This window comes from Eretmochelys imbricata, chromosome 11 (assembly GCF_965152235.1).
Source record: "Eretmochelys imbricata isolate rEreImb1 chromosome 11, rEreImb1.hap1, whole genome shotgun sequence".
NCBI classification, from domain to species: domain Eukaryota; kingdom Metazoa; phylum Chordata; order Testudines; family Cheloniidae; genus Eretmochelys; species Eretmochelys imbricata.
The window spans coordinates 55,327,636-55,353,038 of record NC_135582.1 but is presented as its reverse complement, the minus strand read 5'-3'; positions in this window follow the sequence as shown (position 1 = coordinate 55,353,038).

The following is a 25,403-nucleotide window of genomic DNA, read 5'->3' as shown; positions in this document are numbered from 1 at the left end:
CCGGTGATCAGGAAGATGCTGTGCCTCGCCACATCACACACAGCTGCACAAGGCTCAGCAGCAGCCGAAGGATGAATTATTCTCGTTGTATGCAGTATCGGTACCAGAATATTAGAGAAACAAGGTGGGTGAGGAAATATCTTTTATTGGCCCAACTTCTGTTGGTGAGAGAGACAAGCTTTTGAGCTATACAGAGCTCTTCTTCAGGTCTGACACAGTTGAGATACTCCGAGAACCTGTCCCAGACCTGTAGAAGAGCTCTGTGTAGCTCAAAAGCTTCTCTCTCTCTCACCAACAGAAGTTGGGCCAATAAAATATACTATCTTATCCACCTATTCTTCTCATTGTGCCTGCCCTGAAGAGGGTACAGTCTAAATCTGACAACAAGTGAGGGTCAGAAACAATAACAAATATGTGAGTGAAGAGGAAAAGGAGAGAAAGGGAAATGGTGACATCAGTAAGGTGGTTACTTTCTAGGCACCTAAATAAATTGCCTGATTTTGAAATCAATGGATGATGCTAGCTCCTCAGCACTTCTGAAAATCTGTCCATATATTTAGGAGCATAAATAAGGATGAGAAGTCTAACTTTGGATCCCATTTTTGAAAATCTTGGCCTGATTCAATTTTGAAATCCTGTTCATTCAAACCAACCTGAAAATGAAATTTCAGCAAAATTACTTAAGTACTAGTTTTTGTTTTCACATACATACATTACAACTTTCATTATCTGTAGATTCATAGCTTATAAAGACCGAAAGGACCAGGATATAGAAATTTCCTGAATTAATTCCTGTTTGCATTAGATATATATATTTAGAAACAAAAATCCAATCTTGATTTTAAAATTGTCAGTGATGGAGTGTAGGTTCCAAGGGTTAATTACCCACCGTGTGAATAGTTTGCACCTTATTTCTAGTCTGAATTTGTCTCTATTCCTCTTCCAGTCATTGGATTGGTTGTACCTTTGACATTTGTTATACCTTTGTATGGGCATTCTTTTTCATAACTGAGCTAATGCAATCTATTCCTCAGATTCAGAACCCACTGTATACCTATCCTTTTGACAAATGGGTAGAGAGCCAGGGTGCTGTTGAGCATAAAATGCATTATTGCCTTGCAAAGATCCAGCACATGTACATGAATGAGAAGTAATAGTTACAATTAGAAATTTAAAAGTAGGCTATAGACTGTGAAATTAATTAGCAGATTATCTGAAGAGAATTTTCTCCTCTGCAAGGATATTTTTACTGGGGAACACATTTCAAATGGAAATATTTAAAAAAATCTTAGTCACGCTCCCATAGAAATGATGCATTTTTAATTTGTAGGGTCGTGTGCTTGAAAGCTTGCTGGCTCCTGAATAAAAGTGTCTGAACACCCATGTCCAGACACAACTGCCTATGCTGGGTGTGGGCCACAGCTGCAATGACCACTGGGGCAGCTCTAGGAGGGATCACTCCAATACTCCTGCCCTTTTTAGTCCTGTTACTCCAAGCCTTCTCAGGCATTCTTCCTAAACTTCCTGCTCACAGAGGGAGGTGCAGCCTGCTTCCTGCTGCATGTCCAGCTGTTCCCAAGGTTGGTGTGAAAAGGATGGGGCTTCTTGCTTGTGTCTGTCAGGGTGGATTAGGCCCACACGATTGCCTGGTGGGAGCAGACCCTGCACTCAAGGACTGAGGTTGTTCCTGGTCATTGTGGCTGGGTAGGGATGATAATTTGTGCCCGCCTTCATCTCTTTGTGCCAGGGGCTAGGCACCGTCTGCCCACCTGTTTAATCACAGTTAACATAACTTGCAGCATTCCAAGCATGCCAAGCTTTCAAAAATCATGAATCAGGTCAAAAATCATGACATAGGTTTAAAAACTGAGATAAAAAAGTAAATTTGGGATTCTTTTCATGTGCCTTCTGGCTTTTGAGACTTCAGGGTGCACTTGGGTTCAGCTTTTCTTTGCACCTATGAGAGCTATTTTTAACAGGAAAATTTGAGCCATTCCTCTCATAATTAGCTGCAGGAGCTGGGCTTTAAGAAAAATAACAAATATTGGGAGACTTGCAATAAAATCACAGGAGCTGGCAACACTGAACTTGTGTCAATAAATCCAAGAGTAGCAGGAGAAACAAACAAACCCAATGAGCAATATAGAAGCAGTCCAGCAATAAACAACACTAGCTGGGAGTCGTGAGCTGAAGGATGCCAGAGACACTCTCTGATGAAGGCTAAAGGGAAGTGTATTCTGGTGTGGCAGGCTCTTGACAAAGAGAGCTGCTCCCCTTTTTCCTTTCCAGAGCACTCCTGGGGACCATCAGTAGTTCCAAACCCACTGATCGCAGTTGCTGCAGATGTTCACAGGGTGACAAGTGGTCCCTCAGTTCTAAATCCTTAAAATGCTTCTACTAAGATTATGAATCATACTCACAGGAAAAGAGTCTAATTTGCCTTTCTTTTGGCTCTTTGCAGGTAACACTGACTACTTCCTATAATCCTTCAAGTAACTACGCTCCACAACTAATCCTTTCAGAAAATTGTTCTCTTTCCTATATCTATCTTCTCACAATTCTCCAGGAGACTGAAAAATTAAGGACACTTTGAAAAACCCAGTTAGGAAAGTCCAAAGTGGGTTTTATGTGACAGAACTTAATGGTAAAACAATGACTCCATGCCAATAATTTCATTCAAGAAAACTTTGCTGCTGGCTGGAAGAAGAATACATTTCTTTCTGGTAAAGAAAAAAAAACCAGGCTTTGTAAACTTCTTATGCCTATAAGATACAGTGCATGATGAATAAAATAGCTTCTAGCAGAGGATCATAGATAACCAGAGAGTGGTTCAGAATAGGCTTGTTTAAATAATAATCTTAGAATCCCAAACAATCACTAAAAGCACATCCTTCAACATTTATTGTTTAAGTGGCATATGCTTTTTTAAAAAGCTTTTAGTATGGGTTAAAAGTGAGACTAATTGATGCTGTCAAATTACCTGGATTATTTGATCACAAAGATAAAAAGCCTTTTTTGTAAGTATGACTGTAAGGATCATATTACTGCAGTATAACTCCCATTGTTGCTGTTGGGGTAGATATCCAAATGCCTAATATATCTAGCACAGATGTGCCAAAGGACTACAATTAAATCACTCTGCACTCATTTTCTGTACCAATCAACTTTTTCTTCTCTTAATGAATGGACACATGCTGTTTTATATAGAGTCTGATTGATATGAAAACAATGTGGTGGAAGCTGGTGAAAAGTATCCTTTATTCACTCTGGGCAGAGCTGCAGTAGAGGTGAGCAATTGTTTCTAATCAAGCCAGCCATTCTTGTGCTAAAAGATTATAGCTACAGCACTTATAAAGAGGTTATATTAGATAGTAGGATCAGATTTACAAATGTTGGAGTGCACTGAACACTGTTTTGTTTCAAAGGTTGAACAGTGATTTACATTAGTATTACCACTACTTGGCCCTTAGATCTCATCTTGGCATCCACAGATTTCAGAGCATCATTAACTCCTTTTTACAGCTGGGGAAACTGAGTCACAGATTGACAAAACAAATTGCCCAATAACAAACAGCAGGTCAGTGGCAGAGGCAGGAGCCTCATGACTCCCACGTCAGTTCCTGATCTACCAGACTAATTAATTCACTACAAGTTTACTTTGGGAGACCTGGGCAATGAAATACATATTTTGGGCTCATCCCTAGCATACATTACATTTATCCATAGCACAAGGATTCCACAAGGTTGGAAGTCCCTAGTCAGAAACTAAGTGCACTGACAAAGCTACGCGAGGAAGCATTGACTTCCATCTGTTCCCAACCATCTCCCCAATTTGCCCACACACTCTCTGCCCACACCTGTTCCTCTCACCTTGTGCTCCTTACACCCAAGAATTGCCTTTGAGACAAGTCCCTGATGGGAACTTAGGTACATATGCCTTCTTCTCCTCTGTGTACCTGTGCAGCGGCTATGTATACTCTTTTCCTAGATTCTCAAAATGGTTCTTAAAGAACATAAAATGTATACCTTTGTGGGGCTACAGTTTGATCGGAAAATAATTTGTTTAATCATGTGATATAGTGCAAATCATTCAATTATTACACAAGGCCCGTGAAACATTATACTATGGACTGGTAAGTAGACACACCTCTGTTGTAGCAAAGATTTGTTGCTCTGAGTTCGGTATTTACTATGGATGCGGGCAGTACCACTCTATGTCCACCAAATCAGGAAATCAATATATGTATCGTTACATACAGTCTGAATATCTTCTCCAGAAATATCTAAAAATGGAACTTTTTCAAATGGATATTTTAAAGAGCAGATGAATAACGGAAAATGAATGGGTTCTAATTAGGTCTGATCATGGTGCTGTCATTTCATACATAATCTGAAGGAGCAATACTGTTCCTAACCACAGTATGCTTCTGAGAAGGGAAACAGCAAAAGCCTGCTGTGATTATTTTCTGCCACTCATGAGCCAAGATTTCTCTTCCTATATGTCCCAATAAAAACGTTGCTGTAAGCAAACACTGGATGCTATTTCCCCAAATTTCAAAAACAAGGCAAAACTCCCCAATCCGCTATATTTTCATCATGAAAAATGCAAGGGACAAAAATTGGGAATTTCATCTCAGCTTTCCTGGACTGTATATTTGAGTTACAACTGCTCAACTTCTGCCTCTTTCAAAACAATAACATGAAACTTTTCTCTGCGCATAACACTCACACCATCCCTGGAATCAAATTATAACCCTATACCTTTCATAAAAGGATTAAAAGCCCACTTTTGATTTTCAATTGTTATTTGGCAAGCAGTGGTTCCCATACAGGCTTTTTATTCAATACTATGTTGCAATGACAGGATTACATTCAATCGCACTGAAGATAATGACAGTTTAAAACTGGTTAAAAATATTACAATGCTGTTTAGAAGGCTTTAAAATTTTACTGAGGTTTTTGTGGTTTTTTAAATCTAATTTTGTTGTCAGGGAGTGCCAAAGTTTGTGTAGATTTTTAAGCCTGAGACAGCATTATTATTTTAGCCATCTGTGAAAACAAAAACCTAGTACAAATGTAACTTTGAATACATGAAGCACAGGGCTGGAGGGGGGAGTTTTTGTACTTGGTGTAAATAATTGCTTCTGTAGCTTGTTGCTATGCATTTAACAAAAGCAGTTCTCTTAACCAGAATGAAGACACATTTCTTTACAAGCTTTAATTTACAAACATGAAGACAATGAAACATTAATATTTTCCTATCTTCTCATTTTTAAGTGTTCATAGGAGATCAATGCCTAGCTAACTGTTTCAATTGAAAAACAAATGTAAAGGCTTCTAGAGAGAGAAATAAGGCTCCTGATGGCAGAATCTCAACAGCATCTACATTTCATACTTACAGAATCTAATCCAAAGGCCAGTGAGGTCAGTAGATGTCTTTCCATTGGCTTTTATGGGCTTTGGATGAGGGCCATATATAGTATAACATTCGCAAGCTGGGTTGAATCTAAGAAACCAGGGTTCTCTCCTTATCTTTAGGAGTGAGACAAAGTGCTGCTAATGTGTATTATCTTTAAAATGATGGATTCACCTTCCAGGTAAGTGGCAGATTTCAGGTTTGAAGCGGAGTAGAAAAATGTCACACACACAGCAAACAAGAAAACAGAAGGTGGTTAAGGGAAGGCAGAACTATGGGACCAAGTGACTACATATGACAATGAATGAGAGGCAGAGGCAGGTGCTACTGCTGCCAAATCTTTCTGTCACTGAGCATCCACTTCAGTTCTTGGAAAGCAGCATTATTTATTACAAATGAGCTGATGCTTTGAGTATTCCAAGGCATTGATTTAGGAATTTCACTTGCTTCCTTCCATAGACAGGTCAGCTTAGCTGTTTGTAATGAAGGGCACAACACATAAAGTTCAAATTCAAATCGAAGTGTCCCCAGAGTCTATGCTATTCAAATGCGGTATTTTTCTTTGCACAAGCATTTTGAAGTTATGGGCTGGATTCGTTCGTGTAACTAAGGCTGCTTTATGATGCCCTGACAGCAGCTCTGGGGGCATTAAACCAGGAAAAAATGGGCCTTGAAGAATATCACTGGCATAATCAGGCTCAATAGCAGTTTAGAGCTGCTGGAAAAGCTCCATGCTGGCACCTCATTAGGGTCCCTGCCAGAGCAGACGTTGTGCCAAGGACCAGGCGAGAGGAGGGACATGGCTAGGGAGCCCTGGGAAGCCTGAGTTAAATGGGTGTTCTGAGAGTTCTACAACTGCTCCAAGAGTATGGGAAATGCAAAGGCGACTTAGAGCATCCTTTGTCCCTCTGCTTCATTCTTGTGTCAAACACAGGAACCAAGACACTAGTAATCACATCTAGATGTAAGACATATTATAAACTTAGGAGTAGTTATATTTCTATCCATTAACCATTTTTCCTCCTTGCTCACAACAATTTTCAGTACCACAATTAACAAGTTCGAAGCCCAGAACGGACCATCATCGTAATCTTATCTGAACTGTGATGTACGAAAAACTGTGTTAAAATTACAAGTTATCACTTTAAGTTGTAAATGTTTTTCTGGTCCTGCTTGCAGTCTAAGGAGCCCTGTAGGAAAGCATGTTATCTGAGTCAGTCTTCAAATAGCTAGTTTACAGAAGGGTGGGTGTGAATTGTGCCTCTCAGTCTCAGAGAGCAGCCTGCTTTCTCTCTTTGTGTGTTTTTGGTTCATGTGTGTTAGGGGTCTGTATTTTAAGAAATGAAATAGTGTTAGGTTGAAACTTTCTTGCAAGAGAATTTTATGTTTGTGTCTAACGTCTATGTTTGTATAACATAACAACCTCCTACATAACACAGGCCATAGAATTTCACCAAGTGGTTCCCGGCATGCAGCCTATAACTTCTGATGATGAACTCTGTGGAAAAAAAAATCATCCTCCAATGCACTTGGCAAAACCACTATCACATTTTTTTCAGCTGCAAGGAAAACAAAACACTTGTTTGGTTCCTGTCAGTCCCACTCTTCTCTCCCTACCTTCCCCACACCCAAAAAGGCACTGGACTTCCCTAGCAGAAAGTTGTCATTTTCTATGAATACCTGATTATATGGTGAAAATGAAAGAAAGCAAAACATTGTATGGACTGAATGCATGAAAAGTTAATCTTTGCTCAATAATTTCAGCAAGAGAAGCTATGCTTGCTGGAGGAAATAGTGACAATTTGCTTTGGACCAAATTAGTGAAGATGTAATGTATCTTAATCACTGAATATGTCAGTTTTGCATGCAAATAATAGAGAAATGAGAACTGGTGGTGTCACACAGCTTTAATGAGGGTGTGTGGTAAAAATAACATGAGAACAAGCATCTGCCTTAGAGCTTCTGTAGGCTACTAGGGTATTATTATTAGTTCTGACCTTCTAATTGCTTCTTTATTTTCTGTTCCCTGCTGCACAGAGAACAATATGAATGCATTCTGAACTCCTACATATCCCCCCCCACGCATTCCCCTCCCCCCTTCTCTCGCAAGGAAAATAAACAAACTACTGGTTTAATGACTAATTAGCTTGTACTTTCAAAAGAGTTTCATGAGCTTTTGTAAAAATGTTTGGCTTTGAACATTTTTCAAACAGAAATTGGTATTTTTGCCTCTCTTTTCCTCTTAACTTTCTGTACAAGCCAGCGAGGAACATTTTAATTAGAACACTGTCTGCATAACACTACACCCTACCTGCTTCTGTCATATTGGTACTAGGGAAACACTATAGTAAATTCCTCTATGTAACCAGGTCTTCCAATTGATCATAAAATGTGCTGAATATCAAAGGTTGAGCATCTGATTCTAATCTTTTTCTATGGTGTAAATCCAGAGTCACTCCATTGGAGTGGAGTGACTGGATTTAACTGGGATAAGAACATGGACCTAAGTCTTGGAGGATTTTCCAGTTACGGACATCTTAAAAGATTTGTCTCCAAGGTGAGTGGTGCTTGTTGGTTCTGCATGAGGTATTATTTGTTGCAGTACCAAGATGAAAGGAAAAGAAAAGTGTATGAAACATTCATAGTGGGGAGGGCTGGGGAAACTCTGTGAGAAGCCAATCAAGTAAAGCAGCACATAGTGCCCTGCTCCTCAGTGCGTCCTGAGGCTGAGGTAAACTCTTTTTGAAAGCGGTCTCATCCAGCTCCCAAACTGAAAGAAAGATGCTGTGAAGCTGTCCTTGAGTTGCAGGACAGAGCAGGCACTCTCTAGACGTATGGTTGTAATTATGGTGTAAAGAGCTTCATCTATGCCTGGAGAAAAAGTAGTAGTGGACTGGATTCATTCTGTAATCTCTGTATTAGAGAATGATTTAAAGGAACAGTATTTTTGGCATTTATCCCAGGACAGTGTTGCGATGATCATCAGTGGCCAGTAGACATCACTATAATTCCATACAAAAGAGGATAAAAGCTAATTTATCAGACAGACCAGAAATATTGGATTTGCACCAAGCATAAGGTGAGTAACTGTCTGACAATCTTCTCTATATACACCTCTTAATCCTGGCCTTCAGGAATCCTTGCTCTCCCAGCCTCAGTACCTCTGTTGAACTACCAATCCTGTCAATTTTCTGATATACACAACAAAGAATGGCATAATCAACCCCATTTACAAGCGAGGCCTGAACTGAGATTTGAACCCAGGCCTCTCAGAATTTGAAGCAAAGGCATTAAAATACACTACATCACATCTCCCCTACAGTAATATTTAGGTTTTTCTTGGTGAAGGCTAAAATCTACAAATATAGAAACTAGTCCTGTGTAGCAAGGTAAGCATCTAATCATATTAGGCTAATCATATTATGGCTAGGCTTATATTCCTTCCATTTTTTTTCACTGACTGGAACATATTTAAATCCAACACAATACACATTAATAGGAAGGATGCTTAATTTTCTGTTGGGAGAGTAACTTAGCTTTTCTATTATATTTCATGTGTTGCACTGTACTGAAAGTTCCATCCCAAGTAATTCAGGAGATAGTTCTTTAGTACTTATTTAGCAATTTTCTTTCTTGTCAAAAGTACAAGTCATTTATACATTTCTCTGACCCCGGAGTAGGTACAAAGGAAAATGAGGTGTATCTCTATGGGAAAGCCTGTAGTAAAAGCATGCCCTCTTCCTTCATTAAGCAAGAATTGCAGAGAGTTGGGTGGAAAATAAAAAGGTTCAGACAGAAATGGATTGTTTTACTGAGATGACCAAATAAACCTTAAATTAATAGCTGTTGATTAAATTGGTCTATAAAATATGTTTTCAAAGTTCAGATGAACGACCAGCCGGTTATTAACATCTCTTGAATATACTTACTTAGATCAAAGTTTTATGACCTCTATTTATTATGTCAGACATTGCTACCTGAAAATATTCACTTTTAAAATCTTATTACTGTCAAATTCTTTATTTAGACCAGTGATCTGACATTCTTGCAAGAGTGAACAATAAAGCTTTTTGCCTTTTTAACCTCCTGATCCTGAAGAATAAATCATTTATAACGGATTCTATTCTATGCCTTTTCAGTGTTGTTGGATTCTTATCGGTCTCTGCGTCTGATTTAATGCATTTGTTCAGCTTTGCTTTCCTTATGAAGATGCTAAGGATATGTAAGAGTATAAAGAATTAAAAGAAAAGCCCAAAAATATACTTTATATTTTATAAATTAACCCAGTTTGGTTTAACAGGAAAGGAAGTTGGTGGAATCATCCGATGCGGCACCATGATTGTGGTGAAAAGGCAGCAACTGATTTGCATAAGCACCTCTACCTACTCCCCATAACCTCTCTCATTTAGACCAGCAATGTCAAGATCCAGGCTCCATTTTTTCTCTCAGACCCACATGGCAGATCCTTGTGCTTGTGCAAAGCCCTGCTGACTTCCACTCAAATGTAAATATCTCTCACTACGCATCTGAAGGCAGCATCAGGGCCTAAAAGAACGTGGATGTTCGAAAATAAAAATACCCTTTTCTCTGCCTGTTTAGTCTGGTTGTTCCAGCATCTACACTATAATTTGGTGTGTGAATGAAATATCAGCCTCCGTTCTTAGAGGGCAGCGATGTTGGGGGAAAAAAGGATTCCGACAATAACATGACAGATCATTTTAAGAACTGACTGCAAATGAAAGGCCTGATCCTGCCCTTCTTGTACACCCAACATTTCTCCTGACATCTCTGGATGTGCAAAGACAGCAAGATCCAACTCAAAGGGCAAAATCCATCTCCTGCAGGATTACACGCCAAATGCCGCTTATTGCAAGGATAAGAGGGACAATTAAAATACTTACCTTTGTAACTGTCTTCTTTCAAAAATATTCAGTAAAAGGCTTTGATCCACATGTAAGAGGAATGGCTCTACTTTTGAAAATCATTAGCTTTTTGGGGACTGAAATATACCTGAAATCATAGGAATCTGAAAACAAAGTTAAAATGGACTGATTGACACATTATTTTATATATAAATTAATTAATTAATTAATATCAGCTTGTTGTATTTGAGATGACATTGGTATCCCCATGCTGTACGCTAGTAATAGCTAAATGGAGAGAGATGGGATCACACCCTACGCCCACCTTTCCCCCTTCTGCATTGCTACAGAGGCACAAAGAGGTCATACATCAGATTTAACTAGTCTCCAGAGGAATATTCCATATAGGAATGTTAAACTGGGAGGTGTTAATGGTCATTAATCACAGACCTAGTCAAAGATGAATGATGGGTGTACTAAGACTTTTCAGTCCACCAAAATGGAAGAAGCAGTTAAAATGCCCCTTTAGGTAGCTGTATGTGAAGTAATATAAACTACTGCCCAAGTCACTGGCCAATATGACAAGGCTAAGCATAGCAAGGCAGAAGCTAAGCCATATGGGTGAAGGGATTCCCTGGGGACTGATTGCAGGTGCATGGGCTGGGGAATTGATTGGTTGCTGCTTTGTCTGTCTAGGTATGCCCAAGGCAGAAAACCAGCAGAAAACCAGAAAAGCAGTGGGGAGAGTTGTCCTGGGACAAAGCCAACATCGAGTTTCTTTTGGACACAGCATTCACTGAAAAGGCAGACTTGAATTTCTTGAGCAAAGAAGCTGAGTCTTGTTTGTTTCTACTGTGTTTAGGGAAATAGGACTTTGTGTATATTCTTTGTAGATAATCAGGATTGCACCAAAGAAATATCTATCATCGCTTTCTCCTCCTAGTGGAAACAACCCAGAAAGGCCTGAAACATTAGCTAACAACTTATGTCAAATTCCCAAGTGATGCAGAGCTGGTGCAAAGGAATGGCCAAGGAAAAGGAATATGGTTGGAATGCCATTATGCTCCAGTGATCCCTGATTGGGCATGACCCCTTTGAGCCATGGACTGTCAAGCTCATACTCCCTCTGGTCTTGCATTGAATGCAGATCAGCTGGACTGGAAATTGCAGTCCATGTACCATCACCTAGTATTGTGAAGCCTGATTCCTACTACCACTTTATAGGCTGATACCACATGGTTTTTACCACGTGCATAAGTGGAATGGTTTGCATGAAGTTCCAGGATTTGGCAACTATCTACTTGAAGTTTATAAGTTGTCTTCCTAAGTTTTAATATTAGTTTTGCATTTGGGTGAGCCCAAAATCTTAAACCCAGCTAAGCAACTTGCAGGAGGTTTTATTATTCCAATGTGAATCTTCTCTCTGTAGCAATCACATGGGCACAGGTTTGGGATGGGGTGGAGGAGATGCCCTCCTAGGTTACTGACACAGGCCTGAAGCTAATGGACAGATTCTCTTTGACTTTGAGGTGAACTTTGGGCCAGGCTACAGAAAAAATGCTGATAGATCTTCAAATCATTCAACAATGTGCTGCTGTTGTTAAGGATGTCTGTGAATTCGAGCTCCATGCCAATTATTTCAGATGCCCTTTTACAGACAAATGGGGATTTCCGCCCCCCACCCCCAGTTTCATTTTTCTGCAGGTCCATTGACCTGTAAACCTGACATTTGCTGGTTCACACTGATGGACATTTTTTTCCAGCTCTTCTCCTTCTAATCATGCTTAGCATTTGCACTGACAGTGAGAAAGAACAGACAACACAGCACAGGAAGTTAATACCATCAAGATGGTTGATACTTTTGCTTTTAAAATATAATTATATCATTATAATTATATATTATTTGTAAGGAATGTGCTAATTGCTCCTGTGTAAAATAAGAAACAACCAGAAACAAATCTTTGAATTGGCAAACTCTAGGGTCCTAATATAAAGCTCACTGAAATCAATGACAGGTTTCAGACTAGCTGTTAGTCTGTATCAGCAAAAACAAGGAGGAGTCCTTGTGGCACCTTAGAGACTAACACATTTATTTGGGCATAATCTTTCTACCAGCTTTGGATCAGGCCTAGTAACACACATGGGTATGCAGGGCTTCTGTGTCAAATCATCCTGTTGTCAGAGGCTTGAACCCTTTATGAGGATGCAATACGAATTACTACTGAATCATACTCGCAGGTAGATTCTGTTAACTCTATTCTCGCTCAAGAATAGAAGGAATTGGGATGCAGAGGTGTCGCAGAGACAAAATTAGGGGCAGGCACTCTTGGGGACAAAGTTTAGGCTGACTATTCTTTGTTGTTTAAATTAGAAATAAATCCAAGCCCTAAGGGTGACATTCTACCCCCACTGACGCCAACGGGTGTTTTGCCATTCACTTGAACGGGGCAGAGTTTCACCCTAAATAGGGGCTAGACTTTGCACACTCGGTGTGTATACTGTGTCCAGAGCAGGGTGGGAACTTAGTCTGCTTATACTCTCCCTTCATTGATTGTGGGAATGGCCAGAAGTTGTACCAAAACACAAGAGGGCTTGTTCTCTCAATATTTTTGTGCCAATCTGAAGGAGGAAGTATCAAAAAGTCCATAACAGAATCTATTCTAATAAGCTTTCCAGCCTAGTTTTGTAAATTCCAAGAGATTTGGGTAGTCCAGTTAAGGTTCGGGCAAGCAGATATGAAAATTTGATTCTACGTGGAAGCTGATCCTCAGATCTACCTTCTTTTTGGGCTATATCTTAACTCAGCTATCTCCCCGTATTCCATAATTTTGGAATGGCAGGGTGGCTGCATGGTACTGAACCCAAAGGATATAAAAACTGTGGTACTTTGGCACCCCGAGGACAAGATGTGGTTATCTGAATGTAGATTTTAAGTACTGGATGTATATAGGAATGATATTCCCCTTCTCTACCATATAACCTATTTCTCAGTTCATCCGTTAAAAGCTATTTTACCTTAAAGAGGGTGCTCCAGATAACACTTGGGGAGATGGGTAATGGTTGACAGATCTGCCTTTAGATGCAACCTACTCATATTCATATGCCTGATGTTGTGTTTATTACTTATTTCCCTTGTACTCCACTGTCTCCACCTTTTCCACTCCTGGTGCTGCTTAACACTTATGTCCATCTAAGATACTTATACAGCTTCCATTACCATATTACTGGAATAATGTATTTAATGTACAACAAACCTGTCAGGTAGGGAAGTAAGTATTATCCCCATTTTATATATGGGGAACTGAGGCACAGAGAGATTCAATTACTTGACCAGCCATTGGACCATCCTTCCTCTCTTGAGGGATATTGGTGTACACTAGACAAGTGCTCATTGGGCATCTTCCAAACTAATATCAAAATAGTCGGTCTTCTTTGCACCCCTGCCCCAAACCTGTTCCCTCAAATTTCTGTTGTACGATGTAAGAACTACAACTACTCTGGTTTCTTTGTAGTTTTGTTCTTTCCTACACCTCCAACAGATCCCCTTAATACAGCAGGTATTGAAGGTTCTGTGATCACTCACTATTCTGAGATAACGTAAGAGACTGCAGATCTAGCCAGTTACACTTTATGTGCTTCCCGAAAGTCAAATGGGAAAAAAAACAGAAGGCATGTGCTTCTGACCCTGAGGAGAGAAACCTGTTTGTGCCCATTCATTGAAGAAAACTCTCAAAAACATTTAATCTGTGTGAAAATAACAACACTGGTAATGCTGCCAAGGTTAACAAGACCTGTGTGTTTATCTGATGAGTAAGCTCTAGTTTTGCCACTGAAAGCCATCTTTAAAGACAACTTTAACTCAGGCTCCCAACTTTTCTCTTGGAAATGTTAGAATAAATAAAATATTGAATTTGTTTCTGCTTTGGGTAATTCCCATCTCCTTTTCTATTTTCTTCATCTCCTCCTGCACAAGATACTGTACTCATTATCCAAGGCATCCAACCCATGTTCACTGAGGTCTAAATGATTGCACAACATTTACTTCCATGGCTGGACACTTAATCAATGAACAGTTCCATTGACACCAATAGGACTGCTCATGCAAGTAAGCTCTCATCACTGTGACTTAGGGTTGCACAGTCTAGCCCTGAAATTCCATCGGGCCTGTGCTTTTCTTATGACATTAGATGGAAGAAATGTCAGTAACTACAATTAATCAAGATAGTAAAAGTAACAATTATGTTAAACTGGACAGCATCATGCATTGAAAGGTTGAAATATGTAACTCATTTGTTTCAAAGACATTATATATATTAAAGTAATTAATGACTATGAATATATTAAATCTATAATAGTAATTTAGAACTACTTACAAACCATGCATTTCATCTCCCCAAAGTTTTGCTTCAGTTTTCATTCTAATAACCAAGCTAGTGAAAAAGTGGTTAAAAGAAACTTTAGAAGAGGAATATAGGAATCTGAAAATTTCTTGTATTATCTGAGAGCTGTTCAGTCATGAATTGTCTGTAATAATTAGCATGAGAATATCTCCTTGATGACATTCAAACTACATAAAAGGGCCTGCATTTCTTCCATCAAAGTGCATATGTATTAACTGAATCTCCAAAAGACGCATACTTTGATTGCATTATTTTAATAGTTTTTGCATATGATTTTAGAATTTATATGTTTAACTTCAAGAAACTACAATATAAAAACCCAACCAACTAACCAAAAAATAAACACCCCTCCCCCCCCCACAAAACAAAACATCCCCTCCCCCCAAAAAATCCTAAAAAGAAAACCCTCGGTCAGATTTCCTCAATATCTGGTAAACACAAACAGAAAAAGGGAAAAAATTGTTTAAATATGAAAGCTCATACATGTCCAAGATAAATCAACATAAATAAATATACCTTTTGGTCTCTCTAGTGATCCTATGAATGGTGACTAGGGGGAAAAAAGCAGTCCTGGAAGCCATTGTATCTATTGCATACAGATTTCTCATTTCCTGTTTATTTTAAAGGCTTTCTGGAAATATGATTTTAATATATTATTTTTTGTTTTCTTCATTGTTCCAGTGTCATCAGGTCAGATTGGTTTATTACAGAAATTAATGTGATTCCTTACAAATCATTTTGAGCCAGATCTTGAAGCTCAAGGTGAGGACATCTTTCAGAAACCCAATTCTTAGATAGACAAAACAGTGTAGTTTGAAGAATCAGTATTTGGACAGATAAAGTTGGGCATATAATGTGAGAATTTTTTAGAAAATTTTGCAAAAGACAACATTCCCAACATTAACAGCTGTTCAGAATGGTTCAAATGGTCTCTTGCTAAAGTATAACTGTTGAGGATCCAAGTATTTGCCTTCTATATAGCAAAATATTGTAAGTTTCATAAAAAATGAGTTTATCCTGGACTTTACAGAATTAAGGAGCCAAAGAATTGTACAGAAGCTTAGCGTGAATATAGTTTCTGTATAAATAAAAATCAGTATTAAGCTGTTATTATGAACATTAAAAATGCTGTAATATATAATTCATGATTGGAAGAAATTGTTTCCTTTATCTTTTGGATAATGGCTTAATCCAAACCCCATTAACTTGAATGGTCTTTGGATGAGGGCCTAATTGAATGAGTCTAGGATCTTGATGGTCAGTTTCATCCAGGGCAGTCCTGAAGATGAAATAGAAGGGGGAAGCTTACTCCTAAAATTGGGCTTATCAGCTCTACAATAAATTCAAAACCCCACCATTTTACTTCCTCAGGTTAAATTCTAGACTCATAATTGATGGTCTCTCCATTTGTACTTTATGTTGCCAATACATCCCTAGTCCATTTTGTGTTTCCACATTTATGCTGATATTTACATTATTACAGCAAATAGGAATTTTGGGGGTGAAAATGTCGGAAAGTTATATATCAGTTTTTGGCTACATTTTGTTGTTGACATTTTCTTAGCAGAACTGTACAGTACCACAAAATAACCAACAAAAGACCCAGTGTGTGATCTTTCCTGAGCAATAATCATTTTGTCCTTTCTCCATGCCAGTCACTCCCTTTTTCTCCACACTCATCAATCTGCTTCCTGCAACTTTTTATAAAAAGACAAGTTGATCTTTCTCAGGTAATCAGCATTGGTGGGCCCAGGCCTCTGGCCCATAAAGGGACAAAGCCACCCTGTTATACCTCTGTCAAGGTTCCTCCCCCACTCTGAACTCTAGGGTACAGATGTGGGGACCTGCATGAAAAACCTCCTAAGCTTATCTTTACCAGCTTAGGTCAAAACTTCCCCAAGGTACAAAATATTCCACCCTTTGTCCTTGGATTGGCCGCTACCACCACCAAACTAATACTGGTTACTGGGGAAGAGCTGTTTGGACGCGTCTTTCCCCCCAAAAAATACTTCCCAAAACCTTGCACCCCACTTCCTGGACAAGGTTTGGACTGGACTACAGACCCAGACCCTTGGATCTTAAGAACAATGAACAATCCTCCCAACTTGCACCCCCCCTTTCCTGGGAAATGTTGGATAAAAAGCCTCACCAATTTCCATAGGTGACCACAGACCCAAACCCTTGGATCTGAGAACAATGAAAAAGCATTCAGTTTTCTTACAAGAAGACTTTTAATAAAAATAGTAGTAAATAGAAATAAAGAAATCCCCCCTGTAAAATCAGGATGGTAGATACCTTACAGGGTAATTAGATTCAAAAACATAGAGAACCCCTCTAGGCAAAACCTTAAGTTACAAAAAAGATACACAGACAGAAATAGTTATTCTATTCAGCACAGTTCTTTTCTCAGCCATTTAAAGAAATCATAATCTAACACGTACCTAGCTAGATTACTTACTAAAAGTTCTAAGACTCCATTCCTGGTCTATCCCCGACAAAGACAGACTATAGACAGACACACAGGCCCTTTGTTTCTCTCCCTCCTCCCAGCTTTTGAAAGTATCTTGTCTCCTCATTGGTCATTTTGGTCAGGTGCCAGTGAGGTTACCTTTAGCTTCTTAACCCTTTACAGGTGAGAGGAGCTTTCCCCTGGCCAGGAGGGATTTCAAAGGGGTTTACCCTTCCCTTTATATTTATGACAACCTCAATTGCATTTCTTGATTGGGCATATCATCTTCATTGCTGAATGCTGCTCCTTCCCGAAAGCCCGATGCCATATTGACCTTGGAGTTTACTAGTACTGAATCCACTGTTCAGGATGGAGTCCATGACATACCTTCATATATAATATGGCCCTTTATTGCTTTGTATTCTGGCCATCTGATAATGAAACCTAGTACCTTGTACATGCCTGGAAACAAGATTCTATTTCTCCAATTACTGAGATTTGAGAAACTGACTAGATTTAAATGGAGTTTCAGTTCCATGGTATTGTTCATTCTTACTAATGACAGAAAAGCCTGTCATTAGTAAGAATGAACCTGTTAATGGCTGTAACTAATGGTCACAATGCCTAGTATCACTGAGGAAGAAAGATTAGCAGAGTGTGGTGCATATGGGGACGGAGGGTACTGTAAGTTAGAGCAGCGAAGCTAGGAATGGTTTAGAACCTTTTCCTAGGGGCAGGGTTTTCTTGGTCCCTATTTACTCCTCCTAGGAGTGTAACATGCAGAACCCAGCTCTTATGCCTGGGAGTTGCTTTCAGAACCTTCAAGCAAACCAATATTCCAAGATTGTACCAGTTTATCAGGTACTGTACCAGGGGCTGACTACATATGCTAATTTATTGTAGCTAGCCAACTTCCATCTCCAGCATGAATGACTGGAATGTCAAAGAAGTGACTGCACCATCCTCTGACTCCCCCAGTCTCTGGTAGCTGGATATCTCAGGAAAGGGACATGGGATGGAGAGCAGCAGCTCGGATGGAAACATTTGCAAAATGCTCTGTATCTGTTTGCCTGCCCCACTCTGCCCCCAACCCAGGCAAGACATTTAACAGGAGCTGGGAAATCTAGTGGTCTCTCCAGGGCATTTGTATTTGAGCTGTGCTTAGAACTCTTCAGGGAAATCATTGCTGCCATGCTGTTTGGTTCTGCTGTACTTGTTTACTCTACTGTGAATATTTGCTGCTGATGTTCAGTTTATTTCTGTTGGCTTCTGCTATTCCTTGTCGTCCCAGGAACATTTGCTGCCACTGTTAGGCTTGTTTCTGTTTGATGCTCTTGCACTGCATTTATCTCTTTGTGACCTCTCCAGTCACCTGGAGCATCTTTTTTTGCAACCACTTTGTCTCATGATGTACCTTGGTGGCTATCAGTTGAGTCAAACCAAATCTGAGTAGATCTCACTGCCAGGGTTTCAGCCATTGGTTTTCCTTTTCTTATTTTCATCTCATTACTCCTAGTTAGTAACCTTCATTCTGCCCTAAATAATTCCTTTCCCTCCTTGAAGTTTGTAACCTTCAAATACATGGTGTGTTCCCTCACCGAAGAGCAAAGCCTGTACCTTCACTCTGGATGGATTTCATTTCAGATAAAGGGAAACTGCAAACAAGGAAAGAACAATATGAGTCTTAGGGGGGAGGGGGAGAAGAGAGAGAGAGAATATAGCATGTTATTCAATTTGAACTGGCCTCTTGAATTGATTCACAGCGGTACCCTACAGTAGACATGAAGGGAGACTCCTGGGACCGATGCTTCTCTCACTTACACTGATTTCACACTGGTGTAATTTACTTTAGTGGCATTAGTCTGGATTTAGATTGGGCTAGCTGAGATCAGAGTCAGATCCCTTACATTTAAAGGTGGCATCCCAGAAAAGACAATCCTAACATATCCCCTGCATTTACATTTATGCACACCACACTCTTCCCTTGGCATTTTTTTCTCTATACCTTTACATTTAGAGGGAGGCCAGTGTTCAAGATGCGGGCAAAGGCCATTGGCACGATGGATGGTCAGCACTGGCTCTTCTTTGAATTCCTCCTCTGTGTTTAGAGATCAACCTTCTTCTGTGTAATTTTTCAATTGCTTTCTCAGGCCAATAGAACACACAACTATTTCCCTCCGTAGTGATCACTTTGGGGCTGATCCACTGTCCATTTAAGTCCATAGCAAAGCTCGGATTACTTCAGTGAGTCAGGCTCAGGCCCACGGTCATGATTTTCACTTTCAGCAGCTGCCTTTCTTTCTTTCTTTCTTTCTTTCTTTCTTTCTTTCTTTCTTTCTTTACCTTTATCTTACAACTGGGCAATAGACTTCTTGCATTGTCACCTCACCATTTATTTCAGCCACGTATGGCACTATCCTTGGCAATTCCATTTGCCCCCTTCCTCCTTCCCTCCTCTGTAATTTCAGATTAGTGCCTCTCCACTCTAGGTGTAAAACCATGGGAGGCACATTTTATAGGTCCTTTACTTGGTGCTGTTTTCCAACCATTTCTTTTATTAAATCAGGTCAAAGGAAATCAAATACAGGGCCAGATTCAGCTATCCTTACTCATGTTGGAAAATGGCTCACTCTATGAGCACCTACCCAATGAAAGTAAAGGTGACAGAATCTGTCCCTTAATTAATAAATGATATTTTAGAACTTACTGTATTGGAGTATTCTGTATTGCACTGACTGAGGTGCAGGCCAATATGACAACAGCAAACCATTGAAATGTACTATTTCAGGTTTCACTTTTTTTTAACTAAGGTCCTATTAGGTGTCAGCACAAAGCAGTCTGCTAACTCATTTTGCTGCTGGATGATATGCACCAGGATTAATACTCTACTGAATGTCCCCTGATGAGTAACTGGCTTTCCTGAGGAAGTAACCCAGAAGTGCTATCTGAGACCTCCATCTTCAAGTAATCTATAAGCAACAATCATATATTGTAATGCCTTTACAGTCTTAACAGCAGACTGTTCCTATGTCCTGTCCCTGGAGAGGATGGATGATCTTGTGTTGACTAAAAGGGCTACTTGTGGCACCTTAGAGACTAACAAATTTATTTGAGCATAAGCTTTCATGAGCTACAGCTCACTTAGTCTCGAAGGTGCCACAAGTCCTCCTTTTCTTTTTGCGAATACAGACTAACATGGCTCTTACTCTGAAACTTGTGTTGACTGACACTCAGATGTGAGGCTCAACCCAATTCAGGTTGTTACTCAGGTTATAGCCAGAATAGCACTTACTAAGCCACCCTTCCCTGCAGCTGGTCACAAAGGACATGGTTCAAGGGAATGGGGCATTATGGGTCTTCCTGACATTCTGGTGATCTTTACCTGCCCTATCAACCATTTAAGGCCATTGGCAGGGGGCAAAATGCCAGAGAGCAGGGGAACCAGGAACAGATGGCCCAAAAGAAGGAGAATACAAAGTCCACCTTTGCACACCCCATTTCTGAGATGAGCTGTGCATTCCTCAGCTTGTGATCCATGTGACATTGTTACCAAGAAGCAGCCGTGAGATGTAAGTTATTCCAAACATAATGCCTAATGCTGCTTTCTCTATTTGAGATCTACTTTCTCGGAGCCTTCCATTATAGTCTAGAAACAAATCCCATCTTTACATATATGCAAGCTGACAACTCCCTTCCCTCCTGCAGAGAGAGACTGCATGCTAGCAGCAGAGGAAGCCTGGCATTAAAATGCTCTGAGCTATGGGGACTACTTTGGTTTGTTTTTTCCGCCTCAGAGAACATACGATCTCTCTCATTCCAAATTTATATCACATTTTTCCTTAACCTTCAGCTTGTTAGTGATGATGAATTTGGAATCTCTTATAATAGCTTAGCCTTGTCAAAAATGATCTGGGGATTCAGCCCCGTTCTGAATGGTGCATGTGTTCTCTACCTTCATATTAAAGTATGCCAGTCTACACCACTATATACCCCAAACTAGTTAGTTAATTCTGGAATACAACATATATTGGTTTGTATCTCTCTCATTTATCAATATAGCATCGAAATAACAGATGACACCATGTAACTACTAGAGCACTTGATCCATCATTTTCTGCAAGGCTGCAAGTGCACTCATGATACCATATGTCAACCTTTTATGCCTGAACAGGCCCTTTGCATGTGTTCACAGTAAGGATTATTTGTGGAACCCAGCTGATGATGTGCTTGAGATGGGTCAAGTTTTGTAAACTTCACCCCACCTGCCAATTTTGAAAGTAAGTCTTGAGGTTTTGGAACTGGATACTGATCAACCTTCAGGGGTTTATGGCCTGAATATGCACAGAGCCTAGCACAATGATTCAGTGATCTCAGTTAGGGCCTCTTAATAAAGGCCTACCTTTATTAAGAGGTAGGCCTACCATTCTACCTTAATGAAAAAGTAAAAAATAATTAGCTCCATTAGTAAGAGTTTTTCCATTGACTCCAGTAGGCTTTGGATTGGGACCTTAAAGCATAAAGGTCTGATGTCATCATTTTCTGAAATACTATGAGAACTAGGTTGATCCAGAATAGCTATGCTTGTTGTCAGCTGATGCATGCTCCAAAGCAGAGGTGCATGGTGACTTCTATGTTGTGGAGGGAGTTTTAATTGGGGATGGAATCTGGTTCCTACAATGTACAAATCCTGACTAAAAAACTTAAATGAAACCTTGTAGAAAGTTTGAAACAGTTCTGATGATCCTTTAAATAGCATTTCAGGTGGGTGCAATACTGTATTTCTGGATTTTCTTCGGGTCTGGAAACAGGAGTGCTTTACTGCCACAAGAAAGGTTTTGAGCATATTTCTGCGGACTAAGATGGTTTGGATAAGCTGGGTGAAGCACTGAAACATATTAGTGTTCACCTGAACTTCACTGAGCCTCTGAACATTAGAACTTCACCCATTGTTGTTTTTAGTCAGAAATGAAACCTGTTGACCTAACTTAAAAAATAGTGTCAAGAATTCCAGGATAGCAAAATTCAGTGCTAAGGCTTGCAACATACAATATTTGTTTTTAATCTGTTTTGTGTTCATTAAGAATGCACAACAGACACACAACTCCCCTCTGTTCTTTGCCTCTTCTATCTTGGGACATTAATTATCATATATTGCTCCAACATAGACAGTACCTCAAATCTCTACAGCATTTGCCCTTCTGCATAATCTAGACAGTGATTATGTTTCTAAAAAGAATTAAACAGGAGTGAGCTTTTTTTAAAACCAGAGATTCAAAAGGAAATGAAAGTTTCTTGCATAGTCATAGTAAGGATATTAAATGCCTTCTTTGTCTTTTCTTGATTGCTTATCGTATGTAGAAAGGTTCATTTTTAGATATAAGTGGATACCTACTTCAATATCTTTAAAGCCATATAAAAATCCTGGTATCAAACATGAACAAGCACTTTCTGGTTTGAATGCCTGTCTCATAATGCCATTCAGACCTGCTCATGTCACACAGTTTTGGAACTCTTTGAAAACACACTTTGTTGTGGGCTAGAAGACAACCAGGTTTAGAGCTGCTCCAGTATCTCTGAATCTTAATTTGCCTTACTTTCCCTCATGTTGATTTACATGAGACACACACGGGGTGAGAGAGACTGGGGGGAGGCGGGGAAGGAGAGATGAAATCTGAGTGACTTTCAGTCCCTTATCAGCTTGAAGCATCACACAAAGTTTAAAAAAAAAATTAGAATGCAGATATCTGAGTATCTTATTGGAAAGTCCTTTGGCAGAGGCATTGAGAAGACAAAAGACTGCCAATCTCCACCTCTCAGGAGCCTCTGTACCAGTCTCTGAAGCTCACTGAATCACTTTATTCTGTATTATTTTCTGAAAAAATTGACAATGTGTGCAACAGCCTCACTACAGCCCAAGAACTGTTTGCTGCCAATAATCACAAATCAATCTGAGTAATACATACCTTTGAGAATTTCATGATCTGTTCATGGACAATCCATGAAACAGCGGGAAAAAAGAGCGGAAATGAGCTGAATAAATGATTGGTGATGTATTATTCACTCCCCTTTGTGCACATTTTAAGAGCTGTGAGATAATAATGAAAGTTAAATGGTAGATACTCTTCCAAAGTAAAAGCACATTTTTAATGAAATATAAATATTAAATGGAATTTTATATGAAAATTCTCTGATGTTTTATACATCATTTCTAAGGGGATAAAAGTATATTTTTGAATCTCTTGAACTGACATACCATTAATTAATATGGATAGGGTAGATATTATGCTTAGCTGCGTCAATTAAGTCATGATTGATGTACTATAATTTGACATAATGTACCACAGTGATGACAAGTTAGCTCTGTGCTCATTTATTTTTACTTTATTGATTATTGTGTTATTTAATAGGATACAAATAATAAGTAGAGAGAAAAAAAATTGTTTTTCATCAGAGTTCAAGTTCATTCCCCACACTTGTGCAAGTGGAAGGGGGCTCTTGTGCTGATTCTGAAGCAGGGGACACAGCAGCATCTGCACAGCATAGATTCATAGATTATGTGGCCAGAAGGGACTACGCTAATCACCTAGTCTCACCTTTTGTATAGCACAGGCCACAGGACTTCCCTAAATTAATTCCTGTTTGAACTAGAGCATATGTTTTAGAAAAATCTTCCTTTCCCTGCGCATCCCCAGAAAGTGTGGCTTTAGAAGGCTATGCTCCCATACTTTCCTTAGGCCTGATCTAGCTCCCATTAAAGTAATAGGAAAGAATGACATGGACTTTACTGGAAGTTGGATCAAGCCCTTGTCCCCAAACATCCCTCCTGCCCATTGATTATATAGAAAATGTGTGCAGTTAACCTCAAAGAATTTCTATTCCCTCTTTGTACACAGGGTTCAACCAGGAACAGGCTTCCAAGAGAGGCGGATCACTAGAGGTTTTAAACAACAGATTGGACAAACACTTGTCAGGGATGGCCTACCTTTATGTGGTCTTTCTTCAGTGCCAGAAGCTGGGAATGGGCGAGAGAGGATGGATCACTTGATGATTACCTGTTCTGTTCATTCCCTCTGGGGCACCTGACATTGGCAACTGTCAGAAGACAGGATACTGGGCTAGATGGACCTTTGGCTGTTCTTATGTTCTCAGTGCAGGGGGCTAGATTTGACCTCTCAAAGACCCTTCCAGCCTTACATTTCTATGATTCTATGACCCTGAGGGGCTGATTTAGCCCAAAACAGAAATTTCTTAGGAGAGTCATTGCTAAAGAGAATACTATAGTTAGAATAATTCATTGCTTTCTTAAATTATGCAGATGCCTCATAAATTTAATTTTCAGTCTTCCACTAGCTTGTGTCATGGATACTTGGAAATCACAAATAGCAAGGTCAGGGTAGCTAAATTGCACTCATCATACTCGTGAATATTTCCACTGTTGTCAATGGAACTACTCATGAGTACGCTGAGTTGGACATGGCCCCATCTCCATCCAACCCTCAATTTCTTTCATGCAAACTCAGATGATGGGATTTTAATATAGTTTGTTAAACAAATTAATTAGTTCTTCCAAAAGACTAGCAAATCAGAAGACCTGAAACACAGGAGGCTGCATGGAAAAAGGAAGCATGTTCTAAATGTACAGCTATAAAAGACTTAAACAAACAAACAACAAACATTAGCTGTGAGAATATGCAGTTAACAAAGTTTGATATTTGTAACTGGAGCCCTACAGAGGGAGATTTCTGAAGCACATTTGGAGTTCATCAGGTTTTTTTTGTTTGTTTGTTTTTAAACTTCTTCTGGATTTCAGAGCACTAGTGAAATGGACAAGTGTAAAACCATTCATATTTGGATGGCACCTACAGAAGCTGAAGAGATTGACTTTGGAAAACAAACGTTATGTACTGGGGAATACATATCTACTGGTCCCTAAAGCCAACACCCTGTCTTCCATCTCATCACTTCTGGAGACTCATTCCTCCCGAAAGGAAAGATGGTGCTGTGGGTAAACACTGGGCTGGGACGTAGGAAATATTGAGTCAGTTCCAGCTCTGCCACAGACTCCCTGTGTTGGCCAAGTCATTTAATCTCTCAGTGCCTCAGTTTCCTCTTTATTACGTGAGGGTAACATTACCCCCTCCCACCATTAGCCTGTGTTGTTATTTGGATTGAAAACTTGCTGAGGAATTGTTTCACACTTTGTGCTTGTACAGTGTCTAGCACAATGGAACCGTGGTTGGCAATCCTGTAGTAAATAAGATACATAGACAAATAAT